Genomic DNA, 10982 nt, shown 5'->3' with positions numbered 1-10982 from the left:
TACTGGTATTTGAATCAATGCACAGAAACAAATGCTACAATAGCGCATTATACTGGTGTCTGAAAAAATGAACAATCGTGTCTGTTCTTATTGAGTCGTTTGCAAAAATACCAGACTACCGTAGCCTACAATTCGTGTATCGTTGAGTCCGGTGTGTATGAACCGTTTAAAGTGACACTCGTATTTAAAATCAATGAATACGTATGTATAAGAAACATAATCTTTGATTACATAATGTTGAAGCTTTAGTTACTTTTTAAATAATGCATTTATAGAAAATGTTAGTGATTAATAACAAGATTGTAACCGTGTATTATAGATGACAACGCACAGATATTATATAACTGATCGATGCTTAAATATTAACAATGATCGATTACCGTCTCATAAGGAAGAAATATCTTGTTTTTGCAATCTCCTTTGAATTAAACACGGTATTTTTCATAAGAACCATTTTTGTTATATTTATTTATCCTTTCCGGTAAATTAAAACAATTGAAATAATTGTGGTACATCTTATTTGGGAATATGAGTACAACTTGAAGATTTGAGGCAAAATCTTAGAAGGGAATTGATATTAACACCATTTCACAAAATTCGTTTTGTTTCGGTCTGAAAATAGCATAATATCGTATTAGATGATTATAAATGCTGTTGGTAACGTGTAGCCGTGATTGAATTTTTCACGACAAATTGTTTTACGTCATCAATAAATTGTATTCGTTGTTTTTTATTTCCAAAAAAAATGCTAATGTAAAACTTTGATATTCCGAGTTATTTTATCCGAGACCAAACGACCTCGGATAATCGGTGTTTAAATGTAGTAATATTGCTCAATCTAGTCAATCTATTGAAAGGTGAACTGTCGGTGCTAATATGTCATTTGTCTCGGACAATCCCGTTAAGCTTGTCACATACAGCAGTTACAAATAACACAGCGCTTTGCCGAAAGCAAGATCAAAACCATGATAGAAAGGACTTGCCCCTCCTATATTCGAAACAGATGTCAAATGAAAAGCCCTATATAAGCGTAGCATACACATTGAATTTCAAATTTCGGAGAATTCGCCGAACAATAAAGTAAGTGATGCGCTTTAAAAACGGTTGTTATATTACATGAAACGTTGTTATGTTTCATTTGTTTTTTTTTTAAGTTATATTGCACGTTGGTATTTTACATTGAACGTTGATATATTATATTGTATATAACATTGGACATTGATATATTTCGAGCAATTGTTCTTTGAACTGGGGCATATATATTTAACGTCGGTAAATTACAACTAACGTTGGTACACTTCATTAAAAATTGGTATATCACATTTAATTTTGATATATGTCAATTAATGTTGGTGTATAAATTTAACGGTTGTATATAACATTTATTTTTAACTTTGGTTTATAACTTTAATCGTCGTAATATTACATTTCACGAAAAATACTATATTTAACGTTATGTTATTATATCATACGTCGTTATATTACATTTAACGTTAGTATATTTTATCTTACGTTGGCATATTATAATTTCACGTTGGTATATTACAATTTCACGTTGGTTTACTACATTTAACCTTGGTATATTACATTTTGTTTCTTACCTTGGTATATTTCTGTGAATATTGGAATAATACAGTTAACGTTTTTGCTTTAATAGTTTATATAATTGCTACGACGTCTTCGAAACAGTCTCCTTATGAAGATAAACAAAGATCAGATTATAAAGACAACTAATTATAACGTTAAGATTTTGTTTGAGGGATAAGTTTAAAATGTGCATTAATGAACGTTCGGTGTTCCTCCATAGGATCCATTTTTGTTAAATAGTTCACACGTTTCATGGATATTCATTAACTCTACAAACAGTTCGGTTGATTTTTTATCCGTTTGTATTTAAATTTAATATAAACATTAGTGTTAACCAATACATAGTTTAAACTTATTTTTTTGGTAAAGGAAGTTAGTTAAGTTTAGCTAATTTAGAAACATTGGCACGATGTCCTGCGTAAGTGAAGTGCCCGGTAAAAAGCTACACCTGTCCGGCATTTTGACGACTGATATCACATTGACAATTTGTTTAAATATGCAACGTAGCATTAAAATTAAGTCTTAAAGTCTTATCATTGGATGAATAAAACAACAGAGGTAGCAAATGGGTTATTAACTTACAAGATGTTTAATGCAAGTTCATTATGTGTGTAAGAAGGATAGAGCGAGTTGCAAAAGATTCATGACGATGTAGCGTAAAATGTTTTTACTGAGTGAATTTTATTTTCAACAGGTGAAGAAGCAAAATGAAAATGTAAGCATATTGTATGTGGCTGTTGATCATATGTATCGTGTGCTGTCTCACTCTCAATTAGGCTACTGATAATAATGTACACTATTAACTTATTCATGTTTTTTTCAGATGAAGTGTTTACTCGCTGTAACGTTGGTTATTCTGGCAGTTGCCTGCGTCAACGGGGTGAACATACGTAAGACAAGATTACAACATTATTAACGTATTGCTAACGTAAAGTCATCAACTGTGTCGTAGCTAGTTCAAATTAGTTTAAGTAATACTAACAAAAGTGAAAGATATGTACGTTCAATTCCGATACAATTTACAAAGATAATGAACCAGTTGTACGATCTGTACGACAGACCCGTGTTGAAATAACAACATCATGATTTCAATTAGTCGTGAAAATGAAATCGTGAAATTGAGTTAACATAAAATCGAGATATCACACAATCGAGATGCATAATGTACTCATAAAATCGTAAAATTGCGGAGCTGAAACCGTACAATCGATGTAAAGTCAACATGGATCTTTTTAACTTCTTCAGAAGAAGAGTTCATTGCTCTTCATTAAACAAATGAAGCGCGAAAACACGGTTTTTATCGTTTAGTGTTTTCAATTAAAATTTATTTTTAAACAAACTCTAAAAAGATAAAAACGTCAATAAAACTTTAAATGTATGCTTCTAAAAGATATATAATACATTGATAAATGTGTGAAAAATAATTGACTGCATTTAAGCTATTTTTCTACAACAATATCAAACAAATATTATGAATGAACAAAACTATGCATATATTTCAGAGTGCCTCTCACCGCCTAAGGAGCACACCATCTGCCGGGAAGGTCTGAAGACTCTGAAATGGACGTACGTCCTTCGTGACAAAAAATGCGCCCCAAAATGGGGCTGCTACGTTAGCGATGCCAAAAACGTGTTCGGGACAGAGGCCGGCTGTCGTCTTGGCTGTGAATTATAAATGTAACGGATGATAAATAAACTTGCAGTTCAAACTCTGTTTTGTTGATTCAATTTTGTTTTTCTCTTTTAGCCTCATTTGAGTGTTCACTGATGTTTCCCCAGCATTTACACATGTCTGTGTAAGATGTTGGTAAGGCGACTATAAAGTTATTGCGTTATTGTCATTTCTCCAATGTTCCTCTTTTTTTCGCCACCTCTTATATTTTATTGACTGAAGTAAAATTGATAAACTAGTTTTTGCGATCAGTTCGGTACTGTTTATTTATACCTACGGTGTGGATGTATATCATTCACATGTTGAAAAGAAGAATTATTACGATAGTGTTCGTCTAGAACCATGTTAAGGTTCCCTTGTGTAATAAGAAAGGGCATGAGCCCATATCCAACAGTGGTCTCAAAAAGTAAATGCCCCTCTCATCCCATTTGAAAAAAAACACAATTGATCAAAATGTAAAAAAAAAAATATAATGGCATTACTTTATAAAATCGACTATCACTGTATGTTTGGCATCGGTCGTTGCTCGCATTTTTTAAACATGATCGTGGCCGAATCATCAAATCTTCAAGTGATGTCCGTGAAGATTCCATTTTGTATGCTTTATTCAAGATTGCATGGGTAGGATAGTTTAACGTTAGCACATTCAGTGATGGCTTAAGCAGGGCGTGGCATAAGAGTCGGGATGAACACTAAAAATCTAATTTTAACCGTATCTTGTTACAAAACCAATGCACTGAACGCTATATATATTGAGGATATTAAAAGGGTGTTATTTACGCCGCTTTCCGTGGGGCGCCCCTCACGCAAAATTATAGCTGTCAACTTTTCTATTTCCGGTTTTTGAGAAATATTTCCCTACTATTCATTCTTATAGTTTATTATTCGCTCGTTTTTTAGTGCAAAGCTTTTATGAACAGTTATCAATGAATACATTTAAACGATGATATAAAATTATATTTACGAACAGTTCGAACAGTTGTTTTCGTCTGTTTTCGTCTGTAATTTGTTTGGTTTGAAAGCAAATGTTCGAACATTCAGCTTCAAGATCAAAAAAATGTTTGAAAATCCGGATTACCGATGATAAGCGGTAAGTTGTTAATTTCCAAATATATATATTTATTTAAATTTATAAAACATTTCTTTAATTTTAAACATTTTTAAACATCTACTGGTTCAAATTGATATTTTCTCTGTTCTTTTTGCATTGTTAAAACTCTTTATTTCATCGAAAAGCATAAACAAAATATACACAATACAATATATACAATACGAATTTCAACCTTTCATTCAAGTATTCTTTTATACATCGTATTGAGTGGACTCACTTACGAAATATATATATATAATAATTGAAAAAAATGGTGGCTATTTATCTAAATAAGTGACATTTTAATACTATTAACGTGCGTTTCCATCCCCGGATAATATATATCTCGTAGTGAATTGTGACTTGTACATCGATCAGAAGACTTTACTATGCATTTTCCAGCGCTACGCCACTTAAACGAGCTCTCGCTTATAACAGAGATACTGATAAGACACCTATCTAGATTGACATTCAATCGGGCAAGAATACTACTGACGCTTGCATTTATGGTCACGTGACTTTTTTATCACCACCCGTGTTAATGCCTAATCTGATGCCTGTTTTACCTTAATGCTTACAGATGAATCCCATTCCCGTCACATTGATTGATCCTTACCACCATGAATGAGAATAGCTGGATTTCAGCTATGTAATCTATTTTAATATGTTTTCCACTGCCTTTTCATGATAGTTTTTATCATTTTTCAATTATTTAATGTGCACTGAGGTTAAAATAAAAAATAAAAAACAAACGTTTTTAGACTTAAACATAACTCACAATCTGTACCGATTTGGGAACGTAACTGCGTGGAGTTTTGACAATTCCATGTTCTTTTCATAATCATATAACGGTATACAAATAAACTCTACATAAACTCTACTTAACTCACTCGTCAGTCGCTGAGCTTTATGCAGAACAAACGGTGGCTTCGAAAAGGACTTTTAAATTCTTAACTCGGTTGTCATTCCTTCGTTCTTCGTAACTTGAAACTACGATTTATTCGATCAGTTTATGAAGAAATATAAACTAAAGATTCGGTGGGTGAGTATGCACATTAAATTTTGTTTTCTGTTCTAAATTCCGTGTTCTATGTAAAGGTATAGGACAGCTTAGGGTAGTAACTGTCTGTGATGTAAAATACGATCGAAAGGCTGCACTTCATTTGAAATCAACTTGATGAACTTGTGTGAAGTGTTCATTCAATCTATGGTCCAAAACCGCATTAATTCCATTTAGAAACAGTTATATTACGTTTATTTTCATCACACACCCTAAAACATCGAGACGGCTGTGACTTCCTGACGACATTGACTGCATATTTGTTTTGAACTTAAGACCACCAATTTAAGTAACCCAGTATTTCATGCTTTAATTTCGAAAGTTTTTTAAGCGTAAAATGTGTCATATTTCATTTAGCCAATTGGATTTATAAAACTTGCATTTAAGTGACGAAACATGCATTTTCATGGTAATTTCTAAAACAGTTTCTAATATTAACAGACTCATAACTGTTTCAAATGCAGTATTGAAAGATAAGCCATAGAAACATTAATATATACTGGATTAGGTTGTTCCTATACTTGTTCGAGAAATTGGGGTCTTAGAGAAATATGTAATCTTTATGATTTTATATGTAAGTTGTATTTAATTTTTGTTGTTGTATGTTTACAAAGTCTTCAATGCGGCCTATATTTTTTATATTTTACATAATTACATATAAATGTTGAACAATTGAAATTGTTGACCTTGGCTTTAGGTTGACAGTTGCCCTACTGGCAGAAATAATCGGCCGTGAACTTTAGCCGGTTTTTTAGAAGAATATAGGATATCGTTACTTTAATGTTTGGACAGTAGAAAATTGTTAAACAACAAAGTGTCGAGAATGACATAAGCAAGTTTTCAATTGAAATATAAATGTATAGGAAATTAAAAGCAAATATTTTACATGTTTTTTTCATATAGAAGTAAATATTTCCATTCTTTATTTTTTCTTGTTCACGATGATCTTTTTAGGAACTTGAGTTTCAAAATAAAAAGCTCGGATGACCCTAGCCATTTCGCAGGAGTAATAAAACACCTTTTCGTCACTGTTTGTGACCTTTTCCATGATTCAACTTCCTTAACCCGGTCCCCAGTAGCACTCACTGATAAAATAACCAAACTTGTGTTTGAAACTATGGACACCAATTCAAGAGGCACTGTTCCATCAGAAAACTAGTTCAGTTTGAAAAAATCAACATGGCGGATAGTGATGGAACAAGTGTGTTGATACACCATTTAGTAACAACAGGCAAACGACCATCCGTGGTATGTGTTTTTGAGAGAAAAAATACAGAAATATTAACGTCATGCGAAGGCTCCACTACATTATTGAAATTATACACAAAACCAGTCGTTTGATAAGCAAAACTTGTTTCCAAACCGCCAAACCCATCGTAACCAATATTTATGCGAGAAGATACAGAAACAAGCTCAGTAGAAAAAGTTTAAACATAAACCCGGTTTAATGGCACATAAAATCACAAACAAGAAACATGGAAGAACAGCACAAAACTCCACAAACAGCATAGTGCATACAAAACTCATCCGATACACAATCCTTGCGTATGATTTTCAGATTTTGCGTTGACAATGTCTCAGCCAATGAGATTGTTTACAAATTAAAAAAGGTTCGTTTGGCTCAACTATTCTTAACCAATAAGATCTCAATTCAAGTTATTTAACTTTTACAAATTGCGCCTTGATAACATCATACGTTCGTAACATATACCAAATATAGACCACTCATTGCCGTTTTTTCCATAACTGATTTATTTCTGTACAGGGAACATGTTTTGTTTGCTTACAGCAAAACAATGTGTCTAGTATTATCGTTTCTTTGTTACTTTAACTATATTCTGAAGGACCCTATCAGAGTTTTCATTTAAACAGTCTTAACTAAACAGAAACACATTTTATTTGTTATTAAAAATCGAATTATAATTAAACACTTTCGATAGCAGTCGGGGCACCTCGTTTATTTTCCATTAAATACAACACCGGATGAATGACGGTGAAACAACAGAAGTAGTTCGCTAAATTAATAGTACTACAATTTATTAAATGAACTGGTTTAACGTGTACTTTTTATAACTTAGTTCAATTTAGTTGAGTGAATGGTTCCAAACTGACATTTGTTTGGATTGCTTCTCTTTTATAAGCGTTCTGTGGTTCCATCTGTTCCATAAATCGGTCTATGTCACCTCGGAAAGGCTTTTTTCCGAATAAATAACTAAACTTACCTGCGGCCTTTGTAAATGCCAACTGTTCACCTTTTCCCTGTTGAAAATGAGTCATGTTTAACCTTTTAGAACTGTGCCTACGAATGGACATCGTACACCCTGGCTTCCCATTTTGTCACAATGCTGCAAACGTTGTTTAGAGGCACTTAGTATATTTCACAACCAGTTTGAAATCGGCATTCTTACTTAGAATGACAATGTCCTGATAACTATTGTGATATTGGCGTAGTAATTGGATTTGCATAGTTTTAGAAAGCCAATAATAAATGGCACTTAGAACATCGTACGTTTATGAATTGCCGTGGTCTATAACAGGCAGTTAAATAATGAAATGCTCTAACGAATATATCATACGAACAGTCGATAATAAAAACTATTCAACATCCAACACAATTTCAAGAAAAAAGATCACTTTTATATACACTTACGCAGTTTGTTTGATGTTTGTTCAAGTTTGCATAATTTTAGGTCAATATATTTTCAAAATAAAAGTAAAAAGGGATTCAGTTGAAATACAAAAGGAGTTTCATCTCTGAACTTTGAATATACAGTGAGCACGTGTATGTAACATGCATTATATATTGCATTTTGTATGGCTTGTTTACTCATTCTGCACACCTTTTGTTGCATTACCGTTACAAAGCAATCAGAAGAAGGGCCTTGTTACTAATTTTACCCAGAAGTTCGGCCTGTTCATCACATTGCATTGTATTACTAGATATAGAGAAAGAGTCAATTTCATTGTGTTGTTCTTACCAATTGATAACCATCTGTGCCAGTAAGAAATTGTTTTGCCATCAGAAAACTTGTAGGGATGGGTATTACTTTTAAATAGAAATATGTCGTTCATGAAGATCTAGAATATCAGAGGAATAGCATAATATTGTTGAAATTGAAAATATAAACAAGTATTATGTAATAATAACAAGTTATTTGCAATTTAATAAGAATGATTAAACAAACATGTTTACTGACCGATTACATGTTGGTATAATGCTCACGTCTTCTTATTGATTGTTATTTCGAATATTTTTGTCTGAATCCTGACAACTTCGGATTAACGGTGTTTAAGTGTAGTAATATGGCTCCATCTAGCCAATCTAATGAAAGGTGAACTGTCGGTGCTAATATGTCATTTGTCTCGGACAATCCCGTTAAGCTTGTCACATACAGCAGTTACAAATAACACAGCGCTTTGCCGAAAGCAAGATCAAAACCATGATAGAAAGGACTTGCCCCTCCTATATTCGAAACAGATGTCAACTGGAAAACCCTATATAACCGTAGCATACACATTGGATTTCAAATTTCGGAGACTTCGCCGAACAGTAAGTGAGGCGTTTTAAAAATGGTTGGTAGATTACATGAAACGTTGGTATATTACATTGAACGTTTTGTATATAATATTGCACGTTTGTATCTTACATTAAACTTTTATTTCGGGCTATCATTCTTTACACTGGGACATATTACAACCATGAGGCATGGCCAAACATAATTAAACGTTGGTATGTTATTTTAAACGTGTGTATACAATATTGCATGTTGGTCCCTTAAATTAAACTTATACTTCGGGCTATTATTCATGACACTGGGACATATTACAACCATGCGGCATGTTGGTATGTTATTTCGAACGTGTGTATCTTATATTTAACGTGAGTTTATTACATTTAAAATATGTTTATCACATCATACGTCGGTATATTATAATATACTTTGATATATTACAGTTAGCATTTGTACATTACATTGAACATTGGTATATTGCATTTTAACGTTGCAGCATATTTTTACTTTGGTGTAGAGCATTAAACGTTGCTATATCACATTTCACCTTGGTATATAAATTAAGCAGTTGTATATTCGCTTTTAAACGTTGGTATATTACTGTGGATATTGGATTATTTCGGTTAACGTATTTTCTTCAATAGTTTATATAACTGTTACAACATTTTCAAAACAATTGCATTACAGTGATGAGATTAATAAGAAGATTTATTATTACGTGTAGGTTTAAATGGGGGATATGTTTTAAAATTGCATTAATGAACGTTTGGTGAAAAGCCGTACATGGCCGGCTTTTTGACGACTAATATAACATTAACAATTGGTTTAAGTATGCATCGTTGCATTAAAGTTAATATTTTAATGTAAAGTCATTTTGTGTATGAAGGATAGTGGCAAAAGATTTATGAGAACAACAAAAGTAAGAGAGAGTAATTGGTTTATTTAATAACAACATATTTAATGTAAATTCATTATGTGTGTAAGGGAAGAGCGAGTTGCAACAAAAAATCATGACAATTTAGCGTAAAATATTTTTACTGAACGAATGTTATTTTCAACAGGTGAAGAAGCAAAATGAAAATGAAAGCAATTAGTACGTGACTTTTGCCCATATGTATTTTAAGCTGTCTCACTCTAAAAAGGCTACTATTACTAATGTACACCATGTTTTTTTCAGATGAAGTGTTTACTCGCTGTAACGTTGGTTATTCTGGCAGTTGCCTTCGTCAACGGGGTGAACATACGTAAGACCATATTAAAACATTTTTTACGTTTTATTAACGTAAAGTCATCAACAGTTTCGTAGCAAGTTCAGATATTATTTTGGTAGTCCTAACAAAAGTGAAAGATATACGAGTTCAATTCCGATACAATTTACAAATAAAATGAAACAGCTTTACGATCTGTACGACAGACCCGTGTTAAAATAACAACATCATAATTTCATTTAGTCGTGAAGTTGAAATCGTGAAATTGAGATATCATAAAATCGAGATGCATAATGTACTCATAAGATCGTGAAATTGCGGAGCTGAAACCGTACAATCGATGTAATGTCAACATGGATCTTTATGACTTCATCAGAGGGAGAGTTCATTGCTCTTTTTTAAACAAATGAAGCGTGAAAACACGTTTTTTATCGTTGAGCGCTCTCACGCTAAAATAAAATAAATAAAAATTTTCAATACAATTGTATGCTTCTGAAAGACATATTATACATTGATAAAGAGTGAAAAATAATAGAGTGCATTTTAACGATTTTTCTACAACAATATCAATTAAATATTATTAATGAACAAAACTATTCTTATACTTCAGAGTGCCTCTCACCGCCTAAGGAGCACACCATCTGCCGGGAAGGTCTGAAGACTCTGAAATGGACGTACGTCCTTCGTGACAAAAAATGCGCCCCAAAATGGGGCTGCTACGTTAGCGATGCCAAAAACGTGTTCGGGACAGAGGCCGGCTGTCGTCTTGGCTGTGAATTATAAACGTAACGGAAATAATAAACTTGCAGTTCAAACTATGTTTTGTTGATTCAATTTTGTTTTTCTTTTTTAG

The 10982-nt window shown here is 32.7% G+C and overlaps 1 long non-coding RNA gene across 1 annotated transcript; it reads left to right on the top strand.

The window, feature by feature from the left end:
• The first annotated feature begins 996 nt into the window (after positions 1-996).
• On the top strand, positions 997-3278 carry LOC128219624 (uncharacterized). Its single transcript, XR_008258603.1, has 3 exons — positions 997-1080; positions 2411-2477; positions 3090-3278. It is a non-coding gene; the product is annotated as an uncharacterized LOC128219624 (long non-coding RNA).
• The last annotated feature ends 7704 nt before the right edge of the window (positions 3279-10982 follow it).

Source organism: Mya arenaria, chromosome 15, assembly GCF_026914265.1.
Source record: "Mya arenaria isolate MELC-2E11 chromosome 15, ASM2691426v1".
Lineage (NCBI taxonomy): Eukaryota > Metazoa > Mollusca > Bivalvia > Myida > Myidae > Mya > Mya arenaria.
Note: the sequence above shows the minus strand (reverse complement) of the source record. Positions and strands in the feature narration are given on the sequence as shown.